Source organism: Pristiophorus japonicus, chromosome 19 (genome assembly GCF_044704955.1).
Source record: "Pristiophorus japonicus isolate sPriJap1 chromosome 19, sPriJap1.hap1, whole genome shotgun sequence".
Lineage (NCBI taxonomy): Eukaryota > Metazoa > Chordata > Chondrichthyes > Pristiophoridae > Pristiophorus > Pristiophorus japonicus.
In genome coordinates this window covers 18,232,387-18,260,315 of record NC_091995.1, presented here as the reverse complement: position 1 = coordinate 18,260,315, position 27,929 = coordinate 18,232,387, and the positions used below count along the sequence as shown (strand labels likewise).

The window sequence follows — 27,929 nt, the reverse complement described above, 5'->3', positions numbered from 1 at the left end:
GATGTATAGCTTACATTGTCATTCTGTTAGCATTTGTCTGTACCTTTGGTGTACCATGATTTATTGATAGTATGCATGGAATATACAGACCAAAGACCTGAGTTAGTATAAGAGATGTGGGCGAACACTGTTTTAGGAGCATACACTGGAATCGGAACGTGTATGTCTCAAGAGCAGGGAGCACACACTGGTTTTGTGAAGTGCATGTCTCAGTGACTTTCATACTGGTTTTTGTGTAGTATGACGTTACAATAAAGACCTGGTCCTGCCATTCCTGCAACTGAGTTTGTGTGTAATCTGACGATTAATGCAACAAAATGAAAAAGGCCAAGAAAGCAGTCCAACAGGGTAGCTCTCTTGCCTGAGTCAGAAGTTTGTGGGTTTAAGTCCCACTGCAGAGACTTGAGTACAAAAATCTAGGCTGACACTCCCAGTGCAGTGCTGAGGAAGTACCAGACTGTCGGATGGTGGCATGCTTCAGATGAGACATTAAGTCAAGTCAGGCCTCTCAGGTGGACGTAAAAGCTCCCAGGGCACTATTTTGAAGAAGAGCAGGACAAGTTCTCCCCGGTGCATTGGGCCAACATTTATCCCTCAATCAACATGACTAAAAACAGACGATCTGCTTATTATCGCATTGCTGTTTGTGGGAGCTTGCTGTGCGCAGATTGGCTGCCGCGTTTCCCACCTTCTAACATTGACTGCGCTTCAAAAAAGTACTTAGTTGGCTGTCAAGCCCTTTGGGGGGGGGGGGGGGGTGTCCTGGGGTCGTGAACGGCGCTATATAAATGCAAACTCTGTCTTTTCTGCCCTTTGAACATGAGGGCACACAAATTGGCAGTAATACAAAGTCATTTCAGATGATCAACAACCAAAGTGGCAAGCCCCCCCACCAACTTTTTCCACAGCAGCTGCTCCCATCCCAAAAAAATGCAAGCAACATGCCATTGGGATGCAAGTCACAGCACATCTAATTAATGCTCTTTGAGAACTTCTGGCACACAGCGAGATAAAGGGAATGGTTCCCAGATGGGACGTTGATGAAAGTTGGCACCAATTATCTGCCTCGCTTGGCTCTGTGCAGCCAGAATTAGCTGCGATCGCTCTCCTGATTTCTGTAACATATAAACAACCTCTGCTAGACCTACCGACTGCCATGGCCCAGTGCCCAACTGATCAAACTTGGCCACTACACAAAGAAACCCTTCACTACTTGAGAGAGACTGTGCTCAAAGGCCGGGTTTCAAGAGACTTGATCGGCAGCCAACCAGGGTGCCAAGCAGGTGCGAGATGTGAAGGCTGGTGCTTAAGGGCAGTTTGATCACACAGCAAGCGATGTTCACTCAACAACCGGTTGAGTGATGACTTGAAACCACCATCGGGAAACAGCTTTGCATTGCACACAATGCTGCACTCTTGGACTCAAACCAAGCCAACTTACTGAATTTGTCAGCAGGAAGTTTTCGGGCTAGATTTTCCATTATTTCTGCATGCATAACGCCCACTTAATGTCCATTTTAATGCTGAAATGAGGTGCAATGCCCAGATAGCGCCCATTTAGCCACAAAATGGAAATTGACAGCCGTTTTTCTGACACTTATCGCCGAGCGTTATTTTCCCCACGTACGTTAACGCCAGGAAAAAAATAATACCGCCCGCCCACTTTTTGGGGGCGGAATCATCAGAATGGACGAAACCAACGCCCATAATATTGCCCAGCATTACTTTCGGCATATAATTAACGCTGAGATTCAATAATACCGCCCGCCCACAAATCTTTTGTCGTAAAGATCAAATTTGACGAAACTAACGCCCAGCATATCGCCCAGCGTCACTTTCACCACCTCGCACACACCTCGCCCACAATATCACTCGCCCAAAACACCGCTCTGAAAAAGGGGAACTGTTCTGAACTAATCACAGCAGTGTGGACGCCATTTTTCAAATCGCGGGTCGTTTCATTGAAAAGGCTGCTTCAACTTCGGGGGAGTTTGGATTGGAGTTCTTCTCAGGTGAAGTGACCATCTGAACAGACATCTTTTCAGACTGTGGACGATTGGGTTTTACTGTAGATGTCTTTTAGTGTTGAAATTATTGCTTCTGAACAATCAGCATTGTACTTTTATTGGAATGGTGAAGAGATCGCAAAGTTTCTGTTCAAAGAATATTTTGTGGATTTTAGGGGGTGCACCCTGCGCAGATACGTGAGAAAGTTGGTTTTGTTAAAACTCCAGACACCGCATGGTAGTTAGATATGGCAAAAGAACTGTCAGTCATCCAGAACGGGTTTGCCCACCAGTCCCAGCTAAAGGAAGGGGGCCAGGAATATTGACAACAGCCCTGTCGGCCAGGAAGGGGGGGGGGGGCACTGATAAAGCAACTTTAATATGCAAAAGAACTTCTCACCTCCACCTCAGAAGGAAAAAAAGAACAATGAACCCACTAGCCTGGCCAGCCAAAGAGGAGCCGGATTTTGCCCAACATAAAGAATCAGAGAGATGCCCAGATTAAGGGCCATCAGCCCAATACACATGGGTTGGATGGCCCATCACTGACTAAGTACCCATGCTTAGAAACAAAGGGATTTTAAAGATTGGTGGAAAAGATAGGGGTAGCAAGACTCCCATAAAGACAGGGTCTTTCCACTTTATTTTTAGATTGTAGCTTGGGGTGCAGTTTGTATCTAGAGAGGGCTCTCTCTCGCTCTTGCTCCACCAAGATCGACGTACCAGAGGAAGAGGCTGCAGTACTTCTTTGCTTGCTTCCCTCCTCTGCTGCTCGCTGCTCCCTCTCTGCCGCCGCCCTCCTTTCGCTGTCTGCCATTAGTCGCTCTCAGCCGCCGACCTTGTAGTCCCGCTCACCCGCTGACCTCCTCTCACGATGCTGCTCGCTCTCTTGATGAATCTTGATCTCCTGGATCACGGGAATCGAGCGTTGCTATGCCGTTTCTAAGGACCATTTTACAGCAGAAGGTCAGAGAGATTTAACGCTACCGCCGATTTGATATCAGTCGCGGTAATGCCCAATTTTAAAAATGGAGACGAGGGGCTTTGAGAATGGGCGACAAACCGGCAATCTGAAAATCCATTTTTATCGCCCACGCCGGAAATAACGCCAATTTTAGTGCAATCTGCACAAAAGTGTAAAATCGAGCCCCAAGTTCCTGCTGCAAGCAGCTGATGAAATCTTGGATGCTTCCACTTTCTTGCCAAAACTTACGTCCTCTCTTGCTCTGTTAAAATGATATGTCAAATTTATCTGTTTTGTCCTGTAACACTGCTGTGAAGCGTCTTGGAATATTTTATGACATTAAAGGTGCTCCATAAATAAAAGTTGTCATTGTTGTTAATGGATGGGTGGTACAGTGGGTCACACACACTGTCCTTTCCCCCTCTGGGACTGGGTGGTGCAGTGGGTCAGACACTGTCCTTTCCCCCTCTGGGACTGGGTGGTGCAGTGGGTCACACACTGTCCTTTCCCCCTCTGGGACTGGGTGGTGCAGTGGGTCACACACTGTCCTTTCCCCCTCTGGGACTGGGTGGTGCAGTGGGTCACACACTGTCCTTTCCCCCTCTGGGACTGGGTGGTGCAGTGGGTCACACACTGTCCTTTCCCCCTCTGGGACTGGGTGGTGCAGTGGGTCACACACTGTCCTTTCCCCCTCTGGGACTGGGTGGTGCAGTGGGTCACACACTGTCCTTTCCCCCTCTGGGACTGGGTGGTGCAGTGGGTCACACACTGTCCTTTCCCCCTCTGGGACTGGGTGGTGCAGTGGGTCACACACTGTCCTTTCCCCCTCTGGGACTGGGTGGTGCAGTGGGTCACACACTGTCCTTTCCCCTAGGGACTGGATGGTGCAGTGGGCCAGACACTATCCTTTCTGTTAAGCCCTGACTCGAATGTACTGACTTACACGAGACACATGCTGAAGCCAAGGTCACTCAGGACCTGCACCTTTAATTCACAGCTCTCCAGTGCTGCACTTGCCTGAGACCTCCCTTTATATACCTCAGTGGGACAGGTATGGAGTGTCTCCTGCAAGTGCACCCCTGGTGGTAAAGCATGCTTATTGTTACAGGTCATATCCAGTTACAGTCATGTATAGCAAGGTAAGATACAGTTATATACAGTCGTGTGAGATACATGACATCACCCTCCCCCAAGGTCTTATTGCCTTTATAGATTCAGTCTCTCAGGTGGTCTGCGCTCTCGTGTGGAGCGTCTTAGTTGTGGTTCAGTTGTTTGCCTTGGTGCCTGTTTTTCGTTCGGTGTGATTGCTAGTATCTCGCCTGGGCTCTCTGTTTCGATCGGTGTGATTGTTGTTATTCTGCTGGGCTGACTGTTGAGACTGCCCTTTCCTCAGGTTGTTTCACCTGTCTGTCCACCAGGTGTGGTGTGAGTTCCACATTGTAGTCTGCCTCTGGTTCTTCAGTGTTATCAGTGAATCTACTTTTTACTTGGTCTACATGCCTACGGCAGGTTTGGCCATTTTCCATTTGTACAGCCAGTAGCCTGTTTCCCTCTTTGTCTGTTACTGTCCCTGCAAGCCATTTGGGATCCCAGCCATAGTTTAGCACAAACACTTTGTCCCCTATCTCATTCCACCTCCCCCGCGCATTTCGCTCATGGTACTCAGTTAACTTTTGACGCTTAGCCTCAACAATTTCATGCATGTCTGGGAGGATTAATGAGAGCCTGGTCTTTAAGGTTCGTTTCAATAGTTGCGCGGGGGGAACCCCAGTCAACGAATGCGGACGAGATCTGTATGCCAGCAGCAGTCGCGACAGGCAGCTCTGCAGCGTGGGACCTTGGATTCTGAGCATGTTTAATGATCTGCACTGCTCGCTCCGCCTGGCCATTGGAGGCCGGCTTGAAAGGTGCCGTCTTAATGTGATTTATATCGTGGTGAACTATAAACTCGTGAAATTCTGCGCTGGTGAAGCACGGACCATTATCACTGACCAATATGTCAGGAATGCCGTGCGTTGCAAACATGGTTCTAAGGCTCTCCACAGTGGTGGAGGTGGTGCTCGAGTTTAAAATGGTGCATTCGATCCACTTTGAAAATGCATCAACGACCACGAGGAACATTTTGCCCATGAATGGGCCCGCATAGTCTACATGCACCCGCGACCAAGGTTTGGTGGGCCAGGGCCAGGGGCTTCGGGGGGCCTCCCTGGAGGCATTACTGAGTTGGGCACAAATGGTGCACCGCCGGACGCAGAGCTCCAAGTCCGCGTCAATGCCAGGCCACCAGACATGGGATCTGGCTATGGCCTTCATAAGGACAATCCCCGGGTGCTCGCGATGGAGCTCACAGACAAACGCCTCCCTGCCTCGTAAGGGCATAACTACTCGGCTGCCCCACATCAGGCAGTCTGCCTGTAGTGAGAGTTCATGCATGCGCCTATGGAAGAGTTTGACCTCCTTGGGGCAGGCATCGCGAGTCTTTGCCCAGTCACCGATTAAAACGCATCTTTTAACGAGAGATAACGTGGGGTCGCTGGTCGTCCAGGCTCTGATTTGGCGAGCTGTCATGGGCGAACCTGTGAATTCAAAGGCATTGATTGACATGACCATCTCACAGTCCTGTTCGTCGGACCCTTCTGTGGTCGCCAGGGGTAGCCTGCTAAGCGCGTCGGCACAGTTGTCTGTGCCTGGTCTGTGCCTTATCGTGTAGTCGTAAGCCGCCAGCATGAGTGCCCACCGCTGAATGCGCGCCGAGGCATTGGCGTTGATTGCCTTGCACTCGGATAGTCGGGACGTGAGGGGTTTGTGGTCAGTTTCTAACGCAAACTTGGCCCCGAAAAAGTATTGGTGCAGCTTTTTGACACCGTACATGCACGCGAGTGCCTCCATCTCAACCATACCATACCCGCGCTCCACCCGCGAAAGTGACCTGGAGGCATAAGCAACGGGCTGCAATTCACCCGCATCATTGACGTGCTGTAAAACGTACCCGACCCCGTACGCTGACGCATCACACGTGAGGACTAACTTTTTACCTGGGTCCAAAAAGGCTAAAACACTCTTGGAACATAGAAGGTTGCGTGCCTTATTGAAGGCGCGTTCTTGGGCGTCCCCATAAAACCAATCGCACCCCTTTCTGAGTAGCACGTGGAGAGGCTCCAGCAACGTGCTCAAGTTCTGCATAAAGTTCCCAAAGTAATTGAGTAGCCCGAGAAAGGCGCGCAATTCTGAGACATTCCGGAGCCTGGGTGCCAGACGAATCGCTTTGGTTTTGGATTCGGTTGGGCGGATTCCATCAGTGACAATCCTTCTGCCCAAAAATTCAACCTCAGGCACGAGAAACAGATACTTGGATTTCTTAACTCTTAGGCCTACCCGATCCAATCGACTTAGTACTTCCTCAAGATTGCGGAGATGAGAGTCGGTGTCCCTGCCCGTGATGAGTATGTCATCTTGAAGCACAACCGTCCCCGGGATGGACTTGAGCAGACTCTCCATGTTGCGCTGGAATATAGCAGCTGCTGACCTGATGCCGAATGGGCATCGATTGTACACAAAAAGGCCTCGATGTGTGTTGATGGTGGTGAGTAGCTTAGACTCTTCGGTCAGTTCTTGCGGCATATACGCAGATGTGAGGTCAAGTTTTGAGAAAAGTTTTCCTCCAGCCAACGTGGCAAATAGGTCCTCCGCTCTGGGCAGCGGGTATTGGTCCTGTAGGGAGACTCTGTTTATGGTAGACTTGTAATCCCCACAGATTCGCACGGATCCATCAGGCTTCATGACTGGGACGATGGGGCTTGCCCAGTCACTGAATTCCACGGGAGAAATTATGCCTTCCCGCAGAAGCCGGTCCAGTTCGTGTTCAATCTTTTCCCTCATCACATCAGGCACAGCTCTAGCCTTGTGATGGACCGGTCTGGCATCCTGTGTGATGTAGATTCTAACTTTAGCCCCTTTGAAGGTGCCCACACCTGGCTGAAAGAGATGTTCAAAATGGCTTCGAACTGTTGAGCAGGAGGTCTGTTCCTCTGACGACATGGCGTGAACATCATCCCATTTCCAATTAAGTTCTGCTAGCCAGCTTCTCCCCAACAGGGCTGGGAGATCCCCAGGGACAATCCACAGGGAAAGTCGGTGCACCATCCCTTTGTGTGTGACTGAGAGCATGGCGCTGCCAAGGACTGGGACGATTTCTTTAGTATTGGTCCTTAGTTTGGTGTCGATCTTTGTGAGTTTTGGTCTGTTTCTTTTGTGCGGCTACAGCTGTTCAAATTGTTGAACGCTCATGAGGGATTGACTGGCCCCCGTGTCCAGTTCCATATTGACGGGTATCCCGTTGAGTAGAACCCTCATCATAGTTGGAGGCGTCTTGGTGTAAGAACAGTGGACATTTATCGTGTTAACCCGCTGTACCTCGGCGTCCAGTGCACTGTTCCAACCGTCTTCTGGTCCGCTTTCCGACCCTTCCGATTCGTATACCAGCCGAGCTGCTGTTTTTCTGCACATGCGAGCCAGATGCCCTGTGTCGTTGCAGTTTCTGCAAACAGCATGCTGAAATCGACACACCCTGGTTGAGTGCCTTCCCCCACATCTCCAACACAGACCGTTTCCATTGTTTACGAAGGATGAGCTGCGTCTGGCTGATCTCCCTTGAGCTTCTCTCAAGCTGTTGTTGATTGCTCGCATTGTGGGTTGATGAGGTGTGATCGGCCGTTCATGTGGCCCTTGATTTTGATGGCTACTGGCACCACTGTCTGCTGTTGAAGGTCTGCTCTCCTGCCTTTGTCTGTATGTGGGGGTAGCGGTTTGTTTCACAATGTGAACCCCTTGTTCCGATGCCTCGTTGGTTGTTGTACCCGAAGTGTAGATCAGCCTCGTTTCTTCTTCGCCTGCCAAGAACGTCTGTGTGACCACTGCTGCTGCCTCTAGCGTCAAGTTCTTAGTCTGTATAAGCTTTCGGAATATGCCTGCGTGGCCTATTCCTTCAATAAAAAAGTCTCTCAGTACTTCTCTCCTTAGTTCATTGGGGAATTCACATGAACTAGCCAGCCTCCAAAGTTCCGCCACGAAGTTGGGTATGCTTTGGTCCACACAGCGTCTGTAGTTGTAGAACCTGCTCACTGGCTTCAGGTGGTCTCTCACCAGTGTGCTCAACTCCTCAAACGACTTGCTTGCTGGTTTCTCGGGTGCCAGCAGCTCTTTCATTAAAGCGTGTGTTTTCGAGCCACAGCTGGTCAAGAGATGGGCTCTTCTCTTGTCTGCCTTATCGTCGCCCAGCCAGTCTTTGGTCACAAAGCTTTGCTGGAGCCTTTCTATAAAGTCATCCCAATTGTCTCCAGCATTGTATTTCTCATCTGAGCTGTTGGTAGCCATTCTGTGGATTCTGTGATCCCGTAACTCGTCGCCACTGTTAAGTCCTGACTCTAATGTACTGACTTACATGAGGCACATGCTGAAGTAAAGGTCATTCAGGACCTGCACCTTTAATTCACAGCTCTCCAGTGTTGCACTTGCCTGAGATCTCCCTTTATATACCACAGTGGGACAGGTATGGAGTGTCTCCTGCAAGTGCACCCCTGGTGGTAAGGTATGCTTATTGTTACAGGTCATATCCAGTTACAGTCATGTATAGCTTGGTAAGATACAGTTACATACAGTAATGTGAGATACATGACACTTTCCCCCTCTGGGACTGGGTGATGCAGTGGGTCACACACTGTCCTTTCCCCCTCTGGGACTGGGTGATGCAGTGGGTCACACACTGTCCTTTCCCCCTCTGGGACTGGGTGGTGCAGTGGGTCACACACTGTCCTTTCCCCCTCTGGGACTGGGTGGTGCAGTGGGTCACACACTGTCCTTTCCCCCTCTGGGACTGGGTGGTGCAGTGGGTCACACACTGTCCTTTCCCCCTCTGGGACTGGGTGGTGCAGTGGGTCACACACTGTCCTTTCCCCCTCTGGGACTGGGTGGTGCAGTGGGTCACACACTGTCCTTTCCCCCTCTGGGACTGGGTGTCAATCTGGGGTCAGACACTGTCCTTTCCCCCTCTGGGACTGGGTGGTGCAGTGGGTCACGCACTATCCTTTCCCCCTCTGGGACTGGGTGGTGCAGTGGGTCACACACTGTCCTTTCCCCCTCTGGGACTGGGTGGTGCAGTGGGTCACGCACTATCCTTTCCCCCTCTGGGACTGGATGGTGCAGTGGGTCACACACTGTCCTTTCCCCCTCTGGGACTGGGTGGTGCAGTGGGTCACACACTGTCCTTTCCCCCTCTGGGACTGGGTGGTGCAGTGGGTCACACACTGTCCTTTCCCCCTCTGGGACTGGGTGTGGTGCAGTAGGCCAGGCGCTGTTACATATTTGCATCTTCGTTTGATATCCTCTCAGATTTTACACCGCTGTTCCTCACCGTAGGCACTCTTGCTCAAAAACCAATGAAACTAGGATCCATAAATATAAGTTTGCCACTAGTATATAGAATAGGGAATTCAGGAGCAACTTCTTTACCCAGAGAGTAGTGAGAATGTGGAACTCACTACTACAGGGAGTGGTTGAGGTGAATAGTAAATTGCATTTAGGGAGAAGCTGGATAAGCATATGAGAAAGAAATAGAAGGTTATGTGGATAAGATGAGATGGAGATGCGTGGCAGGAGCCTCAACTGGTGCATAAACACTGACATCGACCAATTGGTGGAATAGCCTATTCCTGTGCCGTAAATACTGTGTAATTCTATAAATAGAAGGTATATCCAACTATAAGGGGTTCTATATGGGGCATGCAAGCCTCCACCCCCCTGTTATATCTGTGGACTTGTATTTACTCTATACAGCCACCAGAAGGCTCATCCCCTGGAGTTCCAAGGGATCCCATAATCCCTTGGGAGCACAGATATTTAAGGAGGTTTCACAGGATGGAGAGGCACGCTGGAGACCTGCAATAAAAGACTACGGTCACACTTTACTTTGAGCTCACAGTGTTCAGTCTGACTCTTTCTCCATACACAACAACTGGCAATGAGATACAGATAGCGAACCCAAAGATGCAGAGAACAGTGGGCATCCTGGAGAAATTCTCAGAGGGAGATGATTGGAAAACGTTTGTGGAGCGACTCGACCAATACTTTGTGGCCAACGAGCTGCATGGGGAAGAGAGCGCTGCCAAACGAAGGGCGATCCTCCTCACCGTCTGTGGGGCACCAACGTATGGCCTCATGAAGAATTTGCTCTCTCCAGCGAAACCCACGGAGAAATTGTACGACGATTTGTGCACACTGGTCCGAGTGCATTTGAACCCGAAGGAAAGCGTTCTGATGGCAAGGTACCGGTTCTACACCTACAAAAGATCTGAAGGCCAGGAAGTGGCGACTAATGTCGCTGAGCTAAGACGTCTTGCAGGACATTGCGAATTTGAAGGATATTTGGAACACATGCACAGAGACTTTTTCGTACTTGGCATTGGCCACAAAACCATACTTCGCAAACTTTTGACTGTAGACACAAGTGCTGCTACAAGTACTGTGAACAAAGTGATGTTCGAATCGTAACGTACAGGGCAGGTCACACATACCTGCAGCTGCACGTCCACAGATGACTCAGAGTCCACCATCAAGGGTGATGAATGCAAGGCCATTAACACCTTGTTGGCGCTGCGGGGGTGATCATCGTTTTCATTCATGCCGATTCAAAGAGTACGTTTGCAAGGGCTGTGGAACAATGGGACACCTCCAACGAATGTGCAGGCGAGCTGCAAAGCCTGTTAAACCTGCAAACCACCACGTTGCAAAGGAGGACAGATCCATGGAGGATCACGATGAACCAGAGCCTCAGACCGAGGAGGCAGAGGTACATGGGGTGCACATATTCACCACGAAATGTCCCCCGATAATGCTGAATGTTGAACTAAATGGAGAGCATCATTTCACCAATTGAGTTCAACGAGTGGGCCAGTCCAATTGTCCCAGTCCTCAAGGGAGACGGCACCGTCAGAATCTGTGGCGATTACAAAGTAACTATCAATCACTTCTCCCTGCAGGACCAATAGCCACTACCAAAAACTGACAACCTCTTTGCAAAGCTGGTGGGAGGAAAGACGTTCACGAAGCTGGATCTGACTTCAGTCTACATGACGCAGGAACTGGAGGAATCATCGAAGGCCCTCACCTGCATCAACACGGTTTATAACAGATGCCCGTTTGGAATCTGATCAGCGGCGGCGATATTCCAGAGAAACATGGAAAGTTTACTGAAGTCGGTCCCGCACACCGTGGTCTTCCAGGACGACATCTTGGTCACAGGTCGGAACACAGTCGAGCACCTGCAGAACCTGGAGGAGGTTCTTAATCGACTCAACCGCTTGGGGCTCAGGTTAAAACATTCGAAGTGTGTTTTCCTGGTGCCTGAAGTGGAGTTCCTGGGAAGGAGGATTGCGGTGGATGGCATCAGGCCCACCAACTTGAAGATGGAGGCAATCGAGAACGCACCGAGGCCACAGAACGTGACAGAGCTGCGGTCGTTTCAGGGACTCTTCAACTACTTTGGTAACTTCTTACCGGGACTCAGCACACTGTTGGAACCATTACATGTTTTCCAAAAAAAAGGGGGCGAATGGGTTTGGGGCAAAAGCCAAGAAAATGCCTTTGTAAAGCGAGAAAATGGTTATGCTCAAACAAATTGCTTGTATTGTATGATCCATGTAAGCGTTTGGTACTAGCATGTGATGCGTCGTCATTTGGCGTCGGGTGTGTATTGCAACAAGCAAATGATTTCGGGAAATTGCAGCCGGTTGCTTATGCGTCCAGGAATCTGTCTAAGGCTGAGAGAGCCTACAGCATGATTGAAAAAGAAGCGTTAGCGTGTGTCTATGGGGTAAAGAGAATGCATCAATACCTGTTTGGGCTAAAATTTGAATTGGAAACTGACCATAAGCCACTTATATCTCTGTTTTCCAAGAGTAAAGGGATAAATACCAACGCATCGGCTCGTATCCAGGGATGGGTACTCACATTGTCTGCATATAACTATGCCATCCGCTATAGACCAGGCACAGAAAACTGCGCCAATGCTCTCAGTAGGCTGCCATTGCCCACCACAGGGGTGGAAATGACGCAGCCTGCAGGTCTAGTCATGGTTATGGAAGCATTTAAGAGTGAGCAATCACCCGTCACTGCCCAGCAGATCAAAACCTGGACGAGCCAGGACCCATTATTATCTCTAGTCAAAAGCTGTGTGCTTCACAGGAGCTGGTCCAGTGCCCCAGTGGAAATGCAGGAAGAGATAAAGCCGTTCCAGCGGCGCAAAGATGAAATGTCTATACAGGGAGACTGCCTTCTGTGGGGCAATCGAGCAGTGGTCCCCAAGAAGGGCAGAGATACCTTCATCAATGACCTCCACAGTACCCACCCAGGCATCGTAATGATGAAAGCGATAGCCAGATCCCACGTCTGGTGGCCCTGTATCGATGCGGACTTAGAATCCTGCATTCACAGATGTAATACATGCTTGCAGTTAAGCAATGTACCCAGGGAGGCGCCGATAAGTTTATCGTCTTGGCCCTCCAAACTGTGGTCTAGGGTACACGTCGACTATGCAGGCCCGTTCTTGGGTAAAATGTTCCTTGTGGTTGTAGACGCATATTCCAAGTGGATTGAATGTGAGATATTATCGGGTAAGCCGTGTGTTTGCCACACACGGCTTACCCGATATCCTGGTGAGCGACAATGGGCCATGTTTTACCAGTGCTGAGTTCAAAGAATTCATGACCCGTAACCGGATCAAACATGTCACATCTGCCCTGTTTAAACCAGCGTCCAATGGTCTGGCAGAGAGAGCAGTGCAAACCATCAAGTAAGGCTTGAAGAGAGTAACTGAAGGCTCACTGCAGACTCGCCTATCCCGAGTCCTGCCTAGCTACCGCACGAGACCCCAGGATCCCACCTGCTGAACTGCTCATGAAAAGAGCACTTAAGACAAGGCTTTCGTTAGTTCACCCTGATCTACATGAACAGGTAGAAAGCAGGCGGCTTCAACAAAGTGCATACCATGATAGCGCAAATGTGTCACGCGAGATTGAAATCAATGATCCTGTATTTTTTATTAAATTATGGACAAGGTTCCAAGTGGCTTCCTGGCACTGTCATGGCCAAAGAGGGGAGCAGGGTGTTTCGGGTCAAACTTTCATATGGACTCATTCACCGGAAACACTTGGACCAAATCAAACTCAGATTCACAAACTATCCTGAGCAACCCACCTTGGACCCTACCTGTTTTGATCCCCCAACATACACACCAGTGGCAACCGGCAGCACGGTTGATCATGAAGCAGAACCCATCATCCACAGCAGCCCTGCAGGGCCCAACACAACAGGCAGCCCAGCAAGGCCAGCTGCACAGCAGCCCAGTGAGGGCCCAACAAATGATTCAACAACACCAGCTTTCACACCGAGACGATCAACCAGGGCAAGAAGGGCCCCAGATCGACTCACATTGTAAATAGTTACACTATTGACTTTGGGGGGTGGGGGGGAGTGTTGTTATATATATGGACTTTATTTATTCTGTACAGCCACCAGAGGTCTCATCCCCTGGAGTCCCAAGGGATCCCATAATCCTTTGGGAGCACAGGTATTTAAGGAGGCTTCACAGGTTGGAGAGGCAATCTGGAGATCTGCAATAAAAGACTAAGGTCACACTCTACTTTGAGCTCACAGTGTTCCGTCTGACTCTTTCTATCTGTGTTCCCCTCAGGTGCTGCCTATTGTTGTGGCCTCATACTTGCTTTGAAGAGAGGCTTTTGTTGCATCAGAGAATGGCAGCTCTAGCATAACAACATAAGAAATAGGAGCAGGAGTAGGCCATATGGCACCTCGAGCCTGCTCTGCTATTCAATGAGATCATGGCTGATCTGATCATGGACTCAGCTCCACTTCCCCACCTGCTCCCCATAACCCCTTATTCCCTTATCATTTAAGAAACTGTCTATTTCAGTCTTAAATTTATTCAATGTCCCAGCTTCCACAGCTCTCTGAGGGAGTGAATTCCATAGATTTACAACCCTCTGAGAGAAGAAATTTCTCCTCATCTCAGTTTTAAATGGGTGGCACCTTATTCTAACATTGTGCCCTCTAGTTCTAGTCTCCCCCATCAGCGGAAACATCCTCTCTGCATCCACCTTGTCAAGCCCCCTCATAATCTTATACGTTTCGATAAGATCACCTCTCATCCTTCTGAATTCCAATGAGTAGAGGCCCAACCTACTCCACCTTTCCTCATAAGTCAACCCTCTCATCCCCGGAATCAACCTAGTGAACCTTCTCTGAACTGCCTCCAAAGCAAGTATATCCTTTCATAAATATGGAAACCAAAACTGCACGCAGTATTCCAGGTGTGGCCTCACCAATACCTTATATAGCAGTAGCAAGATGTCCCTGCTTTTATACTCCATCCCCTTTGCAATAAAGGCCAAGATACCATTGGCCTTCCTGATCACCTGCTGTGCCTGCATACTATCCTTTTGTGTTTCATGCACAAGTACCCCCAGGTCCCGCTGTACGGCGGCACTTTGCAATCTTTCTCCATTTAAATAATAACTTGCTCTTTGATTTTTTTCTGCCAAAGTGCATGACCTCACACTTTCCAACATTATACTCTATCTGCCAAATTTTTGTCCACTCGCTTAGCCTGTCTATGTCCTTTTGCAGATTTTTTGTGGCCTCCTCACACATTGCTTTTCCTCCCATCTTTGTATCATCAGCAAACTTGGCTACGTTACACTCAGTCCCATCTTCCAAATCGTTAATATAGATTGTAAATAGTTGGGGTCCCAACACTAATCCCTGCGGCACTGCACTAGTTGCTGGTTGTCAACCAGAGAATGAACCATTTATCCCAACATTCTGTTTTCTGTTAGTTAGCCAATCCTCTATCCATGCTAATATATTACCCCCAACCCTGTGAACTTTTATTTTGTGCAGTAACCTTTTATTTGGTACCTTGTCAAATGCCTTCTGGAAGTCCACATACACCACATCCACTGGTTCCCCATTATCCACCCTGTTCGTTACATCCTCAAAGAACTCCAGCAAATTTGTCAAACATTACTTCCCCTTCATAAATCCATGCTGACTCTGCCTGACCGAATTTTGCTTTTCCAAATGTCCTGCTACTGCTTCTTTAATAATGGTCTCCAACATTTTCCCAACCACAGATGTTAGGCTAATTGGTCTAAAGTTTCCTGCTTTTTGTCTGCCTCCTTTTTAAATAGGGGCATTACATTTGCAGTTTTCCAATCTGCTGGGACCTCCCTAGAATCCAGGGAATTTTGGTAAGTTACAACCAATGCATCCACAATCCCTGCTGCTACTTCTCTTAACCCTAGGATGCAAGCCATCAGGTCCAGGGGAATTATCTGCGTTTAGTTCCATTATCTCCATGTTCCCCATTACTAATTCCCTGGTCTCGTCCTCTAAGGGACCAACATTTACTTTAGCCACTCTTTTCCTTTTTATATACCCATAGATACTCTTGCTATCTGTTTTTATATTTTGCGCTAGTTTACTTTCATAGTCTATCTTCCCTTTCCTATCATTTTTTTCGTCGTTCTTTGCTGGCTTTTAAAAGCTTCCCAGTCTTCTGTCTTCCCACTAGTTTTGGCCATTTTGTATGCCCTTGTTTTTATTTGAATACCGTTCTTTATTTCTTTAGTTAGCCACGGGTGGCTTTTCTCTTACACCTTTCACTCCTCACTGGAATATATTTTCTTGAGAGTTGTGAAATAGCTCCTTAAATATACACCACTGTTCATCAACCTACACTTTAATCTATTTTCCCAGTCCACTTTACCCAACTCTGCCCTCATACTTTCATAGTCTCCTTTATTTAAGCTTAGTACGCTGGTTAGAGATCCAACTTTCACACCCTCCATCTGAATGTGAAATTCAATCATGCTGTGATCACTTATTTCAAGGGGATCCTTTACTAGGAGATTGTTTAGTAATCCTGTCTCATTACACAGGACCAGATCGAAGAAAGCCTGCCCCCTGGTTGGTTCCGTTACATAATACTCAAGGAACCCGTCCCTTATGCACTCTATGGACTCCTCCTCAAGGCTACCCTGACTAATTTGATTTGTCCAATCAATATGGAGGTTAAAATCACCCATGATTATTGCTGTTCCCTTTTTACAAGCACCCACTATTTCCTGGTTTATGCTCCGACCAACAGAGTTGTTACTGTTAAGGGGCCTATAGACTATGCCACCAGTGACTTTTTCCCCTTATTGTTCCATATCTACACCTAAACTGTTTCAACACCCTTATCATTTGAGCCATTATAATTTCTTATCAATTCAGTGATTCCATCCTTTATCAATAGAGCTACCCCACCTACTTTTCTTTTCTGTCTGTCCCTCTGGATTGTCCAATACCTCTGAATATTTAATTCCCAGTCCTGGTTACCTTGCAACCATATCTCTGTAATGGCTATCAAATCATACCCGTTTGTCTCAATTTGAGCCGTCAACTCATCTATTTTGTTACAAATGCTACGTGCATTTAGACAAAGTGCGTTTAAGTTTGTTTTTTTTAGCCTTTTTTCCTGCTTGTTTCCTCTCTCCTTCAAACTCACTTTCTTTATTTTTCTTTCTAATTCCAGCTTTACTCCTCTCCCTACTGAATCTATTTTCAGGTTCCCATCCCCTGCCAAGCTAGTTTAAACCCTCCCCAACAGCACTAGCAGAACCCCCCCGCTGAAGTCCTATCTACAACCTTCACAAAATCGAGGCTGACACTCCCAGAACAGTAGTGAGGGAGCGCTGCACTGTCGGAGCTGCTGTCTTTCGGACACAAACCGAGGTGCCGTCTGCTTTCTCAGTTGGATGCGTAAGATCCTATGGCCACTATTTTGAGGAAGAGCCCAGGGGAGTTCTCTCCTGTGCCTTGGCCAATATTTATCCCTCAATGAACATCACTAAATCTGATTATCTGGTCATTATCACATTGCTGTTTGTGGGACCTTGCTGTGAAAGAAAGACTCTGCATACAGCACACTCACGACCACCGGACATCCCAAAGTGCTTTACAGCCAATGAAGTACTTTTTGAAGTGTAGTCACTGTTGTAATGTGGGAAACGAAGCAGCCAATTTGCGCACAGCAAGCTCCCATGAACAGCAATGTGTTAATGACCAGATAATCTCTTTTAATGATGTTGGTTGAGGGACACCGGGGAGAACTTCCCTGCTCTTCTTCGAAAAACGTCTTTTACGTCCACTGGAAAAAGCAGACCGGCCTTGATTAAACTTCTCATCCAAAAGACAGCACCTCCAACAGTGTAGCACTCCCTCAGCACTGCACTGGAGTGTCACCCGAGATTTTTGCACTCAAGTCTCTGGATTGAGAATCAAGCACACAGCTGTCTGACTCAGAGGCAGGGGTGCTACACACTGAGCCACAGCTGACACTCTGCAAATTGTGCACAAATTGGCTGTCGTGTTTCCTACGTTACAACTGTGTCTGTACTTCAAAAAGTACTTCATTGGCTGTAAAGCGCTTTGGGATGTCCTGAGGTTGTGAAAGGTGCTGTATAAATGAGAGACTGTCAGGTCATATTTCTTGCTTGAGGCTGTCTTTCGTGCTGGGAGTGCAGGGTTACCATTTGTGTGCATGAATTCATATCCAATGTCAACCAACAGTAAATGAAGCAATGTTACTTTTAGTGGCTGCAGGAAGTTAATGAATAGCTCGTTGCTAGATTAGTATCTCCAACTGCTCCTGCGCTTCCAGTAAAAATCTTCAGTTATGCAAAGAGACTGGAGAAGCTGGAATTTTTCTCCTTTGAGCAGAGAAGGTAAGAGGAGATTTAATAGAGGTGGACGGGTTCCTTGATCAGTATGTAATGGAACCAATCAGGGGGCAGGCTATCTTAGATCTGGTCCTGTGTAATGAGACAGGATTAATAAACACTCTGCTAGTAAAAGATCCCCTCGGAATGAATGATCATAGCCTGGTTTAATTTCAAAATCAGATGGAAAGAGAGAAAGTTGTATCTCAAACCAGCATACCAATCTTAAATAAAGGAGGCTACAAAGGTTTGAGGGCAATGTTGGCTAAAGTTGACTGGGAAAATAGATTAAAGTGTAGGACGTTTGATGAACAGAGGCGTACATTTAAGGAGCTAGTTCATAACTCTCAAGAAAATTATATTCCAGTGAGGAGGTGTAAAAGAAAAGATAGCCATCCGTGGCTAACTAAAGAAATAAAGGACGGTTTCCAATTAAAAACAAGAGCAAACAAAGTGGCCAAAACGAGTGAGAGGACAGAAGATTGGGAAGCTTTTAAAAGCCAGTAAAGAATCCTAAAAAAATTATTAAGAAAGGAAAGACAGACTATGAAAGTAAACCAACACAAAATATAAAAACAGATAGCAAGAGTTTCTATAGGTATATAAAAAGGAAAAGAGTGGCTAAAGTAAATGTCCCTTCGAGGATGAGACCGGGGAATTAATAATGGGGAACTAGTAATAGGAAACATGGAAATGGCAGAAACTCTGAACAAATATTTTGTATCATTCTTTACGGTAGAGGACACTAAAAATATCCCAACAGTGGATAGTCATGGGGCTATAGGGGGGGGTGGGGGGGGAGGAACTTAACACAATCACAATCACTAAGGAGGTGGTACTCAGTAAGATAATGGGATTAAAGGCAAATAAATCCTCTGGACCCGATGGCTTGCAGGCTAGGGGCTTAAGAGAAGTAACGGCAGGGATTGTGGATGCATTGGTTGTAATTTACCAAAATGCCCTAGATTCTGGGGAGGTCCCAGCAGATTGGAAAACTGCAAATGAAACGCCCCTATTTAAAAAAGGAGGCAGACAAAAAGCAGGAAACTATAGACCAGTTAGCCTAACATCTGTGGTTGGAAAAGTTGGAGTCCATTATTAAAGAAGCAGTAGCAGGACATTTGGAAAAGCAAAATGCGGTCAGGCAGAGTCAGCATGGATTTATAAAGGGGAAGTCATGTTTGACAAATTTGCTGGAACTCTTTGAGGATGTAACGAACAGAGTGGAAAAAGGGGAACCAGTGGATGTGTTGCATTTAGACTTCCAGAAGGCATTTGACAAGGTGGCACATAAAAGGTTACTGCACAAGATAAAAGTTCATGGGTTTGGGGGTAATATATTAGCATGGATAGAGGTCAAGTTCCTAACGAACAGAAAACAGAGAGTTGGGATAAATGGTTCATTCTCAGGTTGGCAATCAGTAACTAGTGGGATGCCGCAGGGATTAATGCTGGGACCCCAACTATTTACAATTCATATTAATGTCTTGGATCAAGGGACCGAGTGTAATGTAGCCAAGTTTGTTGACAATACAAAGATGGGAGAAAAAGCAATGTATGAGGAGGACATAAAGAACATGCAAAAGGACATAGACAGGCTAAGTGAGTGGGCAAAAATTTGGCAGATGGAGTAAAATGTTGTAAAGTGCTGCAGTACAGTGGGAGCTGGGGGCCCTGGTGCGTGAAACACAAAAGGTTAGTATGCAGGTACAGCAAGTGATCAGGAAGGCCAATGGAACCTTGACATTTATTGCAGAGGGGATGGAGCATAAAAGCCGGATATTGGTGAGACCACACCTAGAATACTGCGCACAGATTTGGTTTCCATAGCAAAGAATGGATATACTTGCATTGGAGGCAGTTCAGAGAAGGTTCACTCGGTTGATTCCAGGGATGAGGGGGTTGACTTATGAGGAAAGGTTGAGTAGGTTGGGCCTACACTCATTGCAAAACAGTAGAATGAGAGATGATCTTATCGAAACACATCAGGTTATGAGGGGGCTTGACAAGGTGGATGCAGAACGGATGTTTCCACTGATAGGGGAGTCTAGGGGGCATACTCTTAGGATCAGGGGCCGCCCATTTAAAACTGAGATGAGGAGGAATTTCTTCTCTCAGTGAGTTGCAAATCTGTGGAATTCGCTGCCTCAGAGAGCTGTGGAAGCTGGGACAATGAATAAATGTAACACCGAGATAGACAGTTTTTTAACTGATAAGGGAATAAGGGGTAATGGGGAGCGGGCAGGGAAGTGGACCTGAGTCCATGATCAGATCAGCCATAAAATTATTAAATTATTCAAGGGGCCGTATGGCCTACTCCTGCTCCTATTTCTTATATTCTTATGTTCGGTGTTCAAAATCATGAAGGATTTAATAAAATAAAGAGAAACTGTTTCCACTGGCAAGAGGGTCGGTAACCAGAGGACACAGGTTGAAGATAATTGGCAATAAAGAATCAGAGGGGTGATGAGGAGATTTATTTTCAGGTAGCGAGCTGTTGTGCCCTGGAATGCGTTGCCTGAAAAGGTGTTGGAAGCTGATTCAACAGTTACTTTCAAAAGGGAATTGGATAAATACTTGAAGGAGAAACATTTGCGGGGCTATTGGGAAAGAGCAGGGGTGTGGGACTAATTGGGTAGCTCTTTAAAGAGCCGGCATAGGCACGATGGGCTGAATGACCGCTTTCTGTGCCGTATGAGCTGGTTGAATTAACGAAGCAGTTCACCCAATGGCCCAGTTATGTGGAGCCCATTGCTGGGCCCAGTGGTATGTCTTCAACACTTAGAGGCTTAAGGTTCAGCCCTAGTCTGTGATGATGTTAGTATGGGAGCAAAAGTCCGTATTACCCGAATACCTCGCTGATTCGCTCTGCGCCATCTGCGAGACAGCATATGCTGGGTTAAAAGTTCAAATGGTAAGAGGTGTACGAGTCATTCAACCATATCTGTACTTGTCAACCTGATAAATCTGTTTAGGATTTATTGTATATAGTAAAGCAATTAGAAGAGTTGGGTGCCTGGGTGTTTAGTTTAGTTTGTTATTCATAGAAACATAGAAACATAGAAAAATAGGTGCAGGAGTAGGCCATTCGGCCCTTCGAGCCTGCACCGCCATTCAATAAGATCATGGCTGATCATTCCTTCAGTACCCCTTTCCTGCTTTCTCTCCATACCCCTTGACCGCTTAACTATAAGAGCCATATCTAACTCCCTCTTGAATATATCCAGTGAACTGGCATCAACAACTCTCTGTGGCAGGGAATTCCACAGGTTAACAACTCTCTGAGTGAAGAAGTTTATCCTCATCTCAGTCCTAAATGATCTATCCCTTATCCTAAGAATATGTCCCCTGGTTCTGGACTTCCCCAACATCGGGAACATTCTTCCCGCATCTAACCTGTCCAGTCCCGTCAGAATATTATATGTTTCCATGAGATCCCCTCTCATCCTTCTAAACTCCAGTGAATAAAGGCCCAGTTGATCCAGTCTCTCCTCATATGACAGTCCAGCCATCCCTGGAATCAGTCTGGTGAACATTTGCTGCACTCCCTCAATAGCAAGAACGTACTTCCTCAGACTATGAGACCAAAACTGAACACAATATTCCAGGTGAGTCCTCACTAAGGCCCTGTACAACTGCAGTAAGACCTCCCTGCTTCTATATTCAAATCCCCTAGCTATGAAGGCCAACATACCATTTGCCTTCTTTACCGCCTGCTGTACCTGCATGCCCACTTTCAGTGATTGATGAACCATGACACCCAGGTCTCGTTGCACCTCCCCTTTTCCTAGTCTGCCGCCATTCAGATAATATTCTGCCTTCGTGTTTTTGCCCCCAAAATGGATAACCTCATATTTATCCACATTATACTGCATCTGCCATGCATTTGTCCACTCACCTAACCTGTCCAAGTTACCCTGCAGCCTCTTAGCATTCTCCTCACAGCTCACACCGCCACCCAGTTTAGTGTCATCTGCAAACTTGGAGATATTATACTCTATTCCTTCATCCAAATTGTTAATGTATATTGTAAAGAGCTGGGGTCCCAGCACTGAGCCCTGCGGCACTCCACTAGTCACTGCCTGTCATTCTGAAAAGGACCGTTTATCCTAACTCTCTGCTTCCTGTCTGCCAACCAGTTCCCTATCCACGTCAGTATATTATCGCCAATACCATGTGCTTTGATTTTGCACAACAATCTCTTGTGCGGGACCTTGTCAAAAGCCTTCTGTAAGTCCAAATATACCACATCCACTGGTTCTCCCTTGTCCACTCTGCTAGTTACATCCTCAAAAAATTCCAGAAGATTCGTCAAACATGATTTCCCTTTCATAAATCCATGCTGACTTGGTCCGATCCTGTCACCGCTTTCCAAATGCGCTGCTATTTTGTCCTTCATGATTGATTCCAACATTTTCCCCACTACTGATGTCAGGCTAACCGGTCTATAATTACCCATTTTTCTCTCCCTCCTTTTTCAAAAAATGGTGTTACATTAGCTACCCTCCAGTCCATAGGAACTGATCCAGAGTCGATAGACTGTTGGAAAATGATCACCAATGCATCCACTATTTCTAGGGCCACTTCCTTGAGCACTCTGGGATGCAGATTATCAGGCCCTGGGGATTTATCGGCCTTCAATCCCATTAATTTCCGTAACAGAATTTCACGCCTAGTAAGGATATCCTTCAGTTCCTCCTTCTCACTAGGCCCACTGTCCCCTTCGGAAGGTTGTTTGTATCTTTCTTCGTGAAGACAGAACCGAAGTATTGGTCCAATTGGTCTGCCATTTCTTTGTTCCCCATTATAATTTCACCTGAGTCTGACTGCAAGGGACCTATGTTTGTCTTTACTAAACTTTTTCTCTTCACATATTTGTAGAAGCTTTTGCAGTAAGTTTTTATATTCCCTGCAAGCTTCCTCTCGTACTCTATTTTCTACCTCTTAATAAACCCTTAGTCCTCCTCTGTTGAATTCTAAATTTCCCCAGTCCTTAGATTTGCTACTTTTTCTAGCCAATTTATATGCCTCTTCCTTGGCTTTAATACTATCCTTAATTTCCTTTGTTAGCCATGGTTGAGCCACCTTCCCAGTTTTATTTTTACTCCAGACAGGGATGTACATTTGCTGAAGTTCATCCATGTGATCTTTAAATGTTTGCCATTGCTTATCCATTGTCAACCCTTTGAGTATCATTTGCCAGTCTATTCTAGCTAATTCACGCCTCATACCGTCGAAGTTACCTTACCTTAAGTTCAGGACCCTAGTTTCCGAATTAACTTTGTCACTCTCCATCTTAATAAGGAATTCTACCATACTATGGTCACTATTCCCCAAGAGGCCTCGCACAACAAGATTGCTAATTAGTCCTTTCTCATTACACATCACCCAGTCTAGGATGGCCAGCTCCCTGGTTGGTTCCTTGACATATTGATCCAGAAAACCATCCCTAATACACTCCAGGAAATCCTCTTCCACCACATTGCTACCAGTTTGGTTAGCCCAATCAATATGTAGATTAAAGGTGGCCATGATTACTGCTGTACCTTTATTGCACACATCCCTTATTTCTTGTTTGATGCTGTCCCCAACCTCACTACTTCTATTTGGTGGTCTGTACACAACTCCCACTAGCGTTTTCTGCCCTTTGGAATTCCGCAGCTCCACCCATACCGATTCCACATCATCCAGGCTAATGTCCTTCCTTACAATTGCATTGATTTCATCTTTAACCAGCAATCCTTTCTGTCTATCCTTCCTAAATGCTGAATACCCTTGGATGTTGAGTTCCCAGCCTTGGTCCCCCTGGATCCATGTCTCTGTGATGCCAATCACATCGTATCCGTTAATTGCTATCTGCACAGTTAATTCATCCACCTTATTCCAAATACTCCTCGCATTGAGGCACAGAGCCTTCAGGCTTGTTTTTTTTAACACACTTTGCCCCTTTAGAATTTTGCTGTAATGTGGCCCTTTTTGTTTTTTGCCTTGGGTTTCTCTGCCTCCACTTTTACTATTCTCCTTTCTATATTTTGCTTCTGCCTCCTTGTTATTTCCCTCTGTCTCCCTGCATAGGTTCCCATCCCCCTGCCATATTAGTTTAACTCCTCCCCAACAGCACTAACACACACTCCCCCTAGGACATTGGTTCTGGTCCTGCCCAGGTGCAGACCGTTCGGTTTGTACTGGTCCCACCTCCCCCAGAACCGGTTCCAAAGCTCCAGGAATTTGAATCCCTCCCTTCTGCACCACTCCTCAAGCCACGTATTCATCTGAGCTATCCTGCGATTCCTACTCTGACTAGCATGTGGCACTGGTAACAATCCTGAGATTATTACTTTTGAGGTCCTACTTTTTAATTTAACTCCTAGCTCCCTAAATTCACCTCGTAGGACCTCATCCCGTTTTTTACCTATGTCATTGGTACCTATATGCACCACGACAACTGGCTGTTCACCCTCCCTTTTCAGAATGTCCTGCACCCGCTCCGAGACATCCTTGATCCTTGTACCAGGGAGCAACATACCATCCTGGAGTCTTGGTTGTGGCCGCAGAAATGCCTATCTATTCCCCTTACAATTGAATCCCCTATCACTATCGCTCTCCCACTCTTTTTCCTGCCCTCCTGTGCAGCAGAGCCAGCCACGGTGCCATGAACTTGGCTGCTGCTGCTCTCCCCTGATGAGTCATCCCCCTCAGCAGTACTCAAAGCGGTGTATCTGTTTTGCAGGGGGATGACCGCAGGGCACCCCTGCACTACCTTCCTTGCACTGCTCTTCCTGTTGGTCTTCCATTCCCTATCTGGCTGTGTACCCTTTACCTGCGGTAAGACCAACTCACTAAACGTGCTATTCACGTCATTCTCAGCATCGTGCATGCTCCAGAGTGAATCCACCCGCAGCTCCAGTTCCGCAACGCGGTTCATCAGGAGCTGGAGGCGGACACACTTCCCGCACACATAGTCATCAGGGACACCGGAGCCGTCCCTGATTTCCCACATGGTACAGGAGGAGCATAACACGTGTCCGAGCTGTCCTGCCATGACTTAACCCTTAGATAAACTTAATTTGGCACAACAAGACTAAAAGTTAATTACTGATAGATAAAAGAAAAAGAAAAATTACTCAGCAATCACCAGCCAATCACTTACCCCCTTGGCTGAGCATTTCTATGTACCTTTGATGTACTTTGATGTATTGACAGTATGCATGAGGTGTAATGATCAAAGGCGAAACATTGGATAAGAAATGAAAAGAAACACTGTTTTCACCGCATACACTGGCTTTGTGTAGTATGAAGTTTCAATAAAGACCTGATCCTGCCATTACTGACGTGTGTGTGTGTAACTTGACGTTGAAAGCAACAAAGTGAAAAAGAACAAGAAAGCAGTCCAGCAGTTAGTTGACCTCATGGGCAGCTGACCTTGACTTTGCGTGATCGTGTAAAAGGGGTGATGGCGAATTGGCAGCCCGTTTTACATCTCTCCCGTTTTACATTTTGTTTTTCTGTTGAGCTCAAGGCTGCTAGCATTGGTAAAGGGCATACTTCCCTCCCCAACACCCGCCAGCCTCTTTCACTTCCTTCCTTGCCTTGAATTTTCAGGCTCTTGCGAGTGCACTGTACTAGTGGCAAACACTTCCGCCGAATCCATGATCAGATCAGCCCTGATCTTATTGAATGGTGGGGCAGGCTCGAGGGGCCAAATGGTCTACTCCTGCTCCTATTTCTTACGTTTTTATGTTCGCACCATACCCAAGTGGTCCGCAGACTGGTACGAATGTGGAACTCGCGACCACAAGGAGTAGCTGAGGTTAAGCACAGATGCATTCAAGGGGGAAGCTAGATAAGTCGATGAGGGAGAAAGGAATAAGAACATAAGAAATAGGAGCAGGAGTATGGTGGCATAGTGGTTATATTACTGGACTAGTAATCTCGAGGCCTGGATTGACAGTCCAGAGACTATCAATTCAAATCTCATCACGTTAGCTGGGGGAATTTAAATTCAGTTAATTAAATACATTTGGAAATAGAAAGCTAGCATCAGTAATGGTGACCATGAAACTACCGGATTGTCGGGAAAAATCCATCCGGTTCACTCACGTCCTTTAGGGAAGGAAATCTGCTGCCCTTACCTGGTCTGGACTATATGTGACTCCAGGCCAACAGCAATGTGGTTGACTCTGAAATAACCTAGCGAGCCACTCAGTTGTACCAAACCCCTGCGACAAAGTCAGCACTGTGGGAGTACCTTCACCACACGGACTGCAGCGGTTCAAGAAGGTGGCTCACCACCACCTTCTCATGGGCAATTAGGGATGGGCAATAAATGCCAGGCCACATCCCATGAATGAATACATTGTTTTTAAAGGAATAGATCCTACAGCCCCTCGAGCGTGCTCCCCCATAAAACTGCAATTGAAAGCTTTGTGTCAGTAATGGTGACTATGAAATTACTGGATTGTCGTTAAAAACCCATCTGGTTCCCTTATGCCCTTTAGGGAAGGAAAACTGCCGTCCTTACCCGGTCGGGCCTACACGTGGCTCCAGACCCACAGCAATGAGGTTGACTCAACTGCCCTCTGAAGTGGCCTAGCAAGCTACACAGTTGTATCAAACCTATATAAAGAAAAATGCTAACTCCCTCCCGAACAGCACTGTGGGAGTATCTTCACCACACGGACTGCAGCGGTCAAGAAGGCAGCTCACCACCACCTTCTCCAGGGCAATTAGGGATGGGCAATAAATGTTGGCCTTTGCAGAGATGCCCATATCCCGTGAACAAATAAAAATGAGAACAGGGCCGATCTTCGACCTCAACTTGCCCACCCTATCCCCATATCCCTTGATTCCCTTAGTGACCAAGAATTGAAGCTCGGGTTAGATGTAGTAGAGAGGGAGGAGGCTTATGTGGAAGAGGTGCATCCGGGAGGGCGCTGAGCACCTCAAGTCTCGTTGCCGAGAGCTTGCAGAAACTAGGTGCAGGCAGTGGAAGGAGTGTTCGGTAAACCAGACTCCCCACCCACCCTTTCCTTCAACCACTATCTGCCCCACCTGTGACAGAGATTGTAATTCCCCTATTGGACTGTTCAGTCACCTGAGAACCTACTTTTAGAGTGGAAGCAAGTCTTCCTCAATTTCAAGGGACTGCCTATGATGATGTGGAGCCATAAGCGCTGGCACAGACCAGCTGGACCAAATGGTCCGCTTCTGTGCTATAGATTCTATGTAATTCTATGTAGTTGGTCTCAGCATTCCCGAGTTAGAGAAGGGAAGCACGAATGTGAACTTGTGGAGAAGCATTCACATCCTTGTTTTCCAACCCTCCATGGTTTTGCCTCCCCCACCCCCCCTCACCCTCGCCCCCCCCACCCCCCCCCCCCCCCCCCCCCCCCCCGCCTCCCCTGCCTATCTCTGTAACTTTATCCGGCCCTGCAACTCTGCAAGATCTCTGCATCCCTCAAATTATGGCCTTATGAGCATCCCCCATTTTAATCATTCCATCATTGGTGGCTGTGCCTTCAGCTGCCTAATTACCTCCCCTCTCTCTCTCCTCCTTTAAGATGCTCCATCAAACCAACCTCTTTCAAGGTCACAAGGTCACATGGTCACCTGTCTGAATATCTCCTTATGTGTCTCGGTGTCAAATTCTGTTTGATAATCGCTCCTGTGAGGCGCCTTGGGACATTTTACTACCTTAAAGGCACTGTATAAATGCAAGTTGTTGGTGCTGATGTCTTATTTCCCTCCTCCTCCCATTCTCTCCAATGGAAAATAGGAGCTGATCCTTAGCTTCTAATAACACAAGAACATAAGAACTAGGAGCAGGAGTAGGCCATTTGGCCCCTCGAGCCTGCTCCACCATTCAATACGATCATGGCTGATCTGATCATGGCCTCAACTCCACTTGCCCATAACCCTTCATTCCTTCATCATTCAAAAATCTGTCTGTCTCAAATTTTAAAATATTCAATGCCCCAGCCTCCACAGCTCTCTGTGGCAGAGAATTCCATAGATTTACAACCCTCTGAGAGAAGAAATTCCTCCTCATTTCTGTTTTAAATAGGCGGCCCCTTATTCTGAAACTATGCCCCCTAGTTTTAGATTCTCGCATGAGTGAAAACATTC

General features: G+C 47.2%; 1 protein-coding gene across 1 annotated transcript in view; it reads left to right on the top strand.

The window, feature by feature from the left end:
- Nucleotides 1–17,776: 17,776 nt before the first annotated feature.
- Nucleotides 17,777–27,929, top strand: part of LOC139230380 (torsin-4A-like) — a 28,712-nt gene continuing 18,559 nt past the window's right edge. Inside the window, exon 1 of the mRNA XM_070862210.1 lies at nucleotides 17,777–17,810. The gene's annotated coding sequence lies outside the window, so the exon portion shown is untranslated. The remainder of the gene's footprint in view (nucleotides 17,811–27,929) is intronic.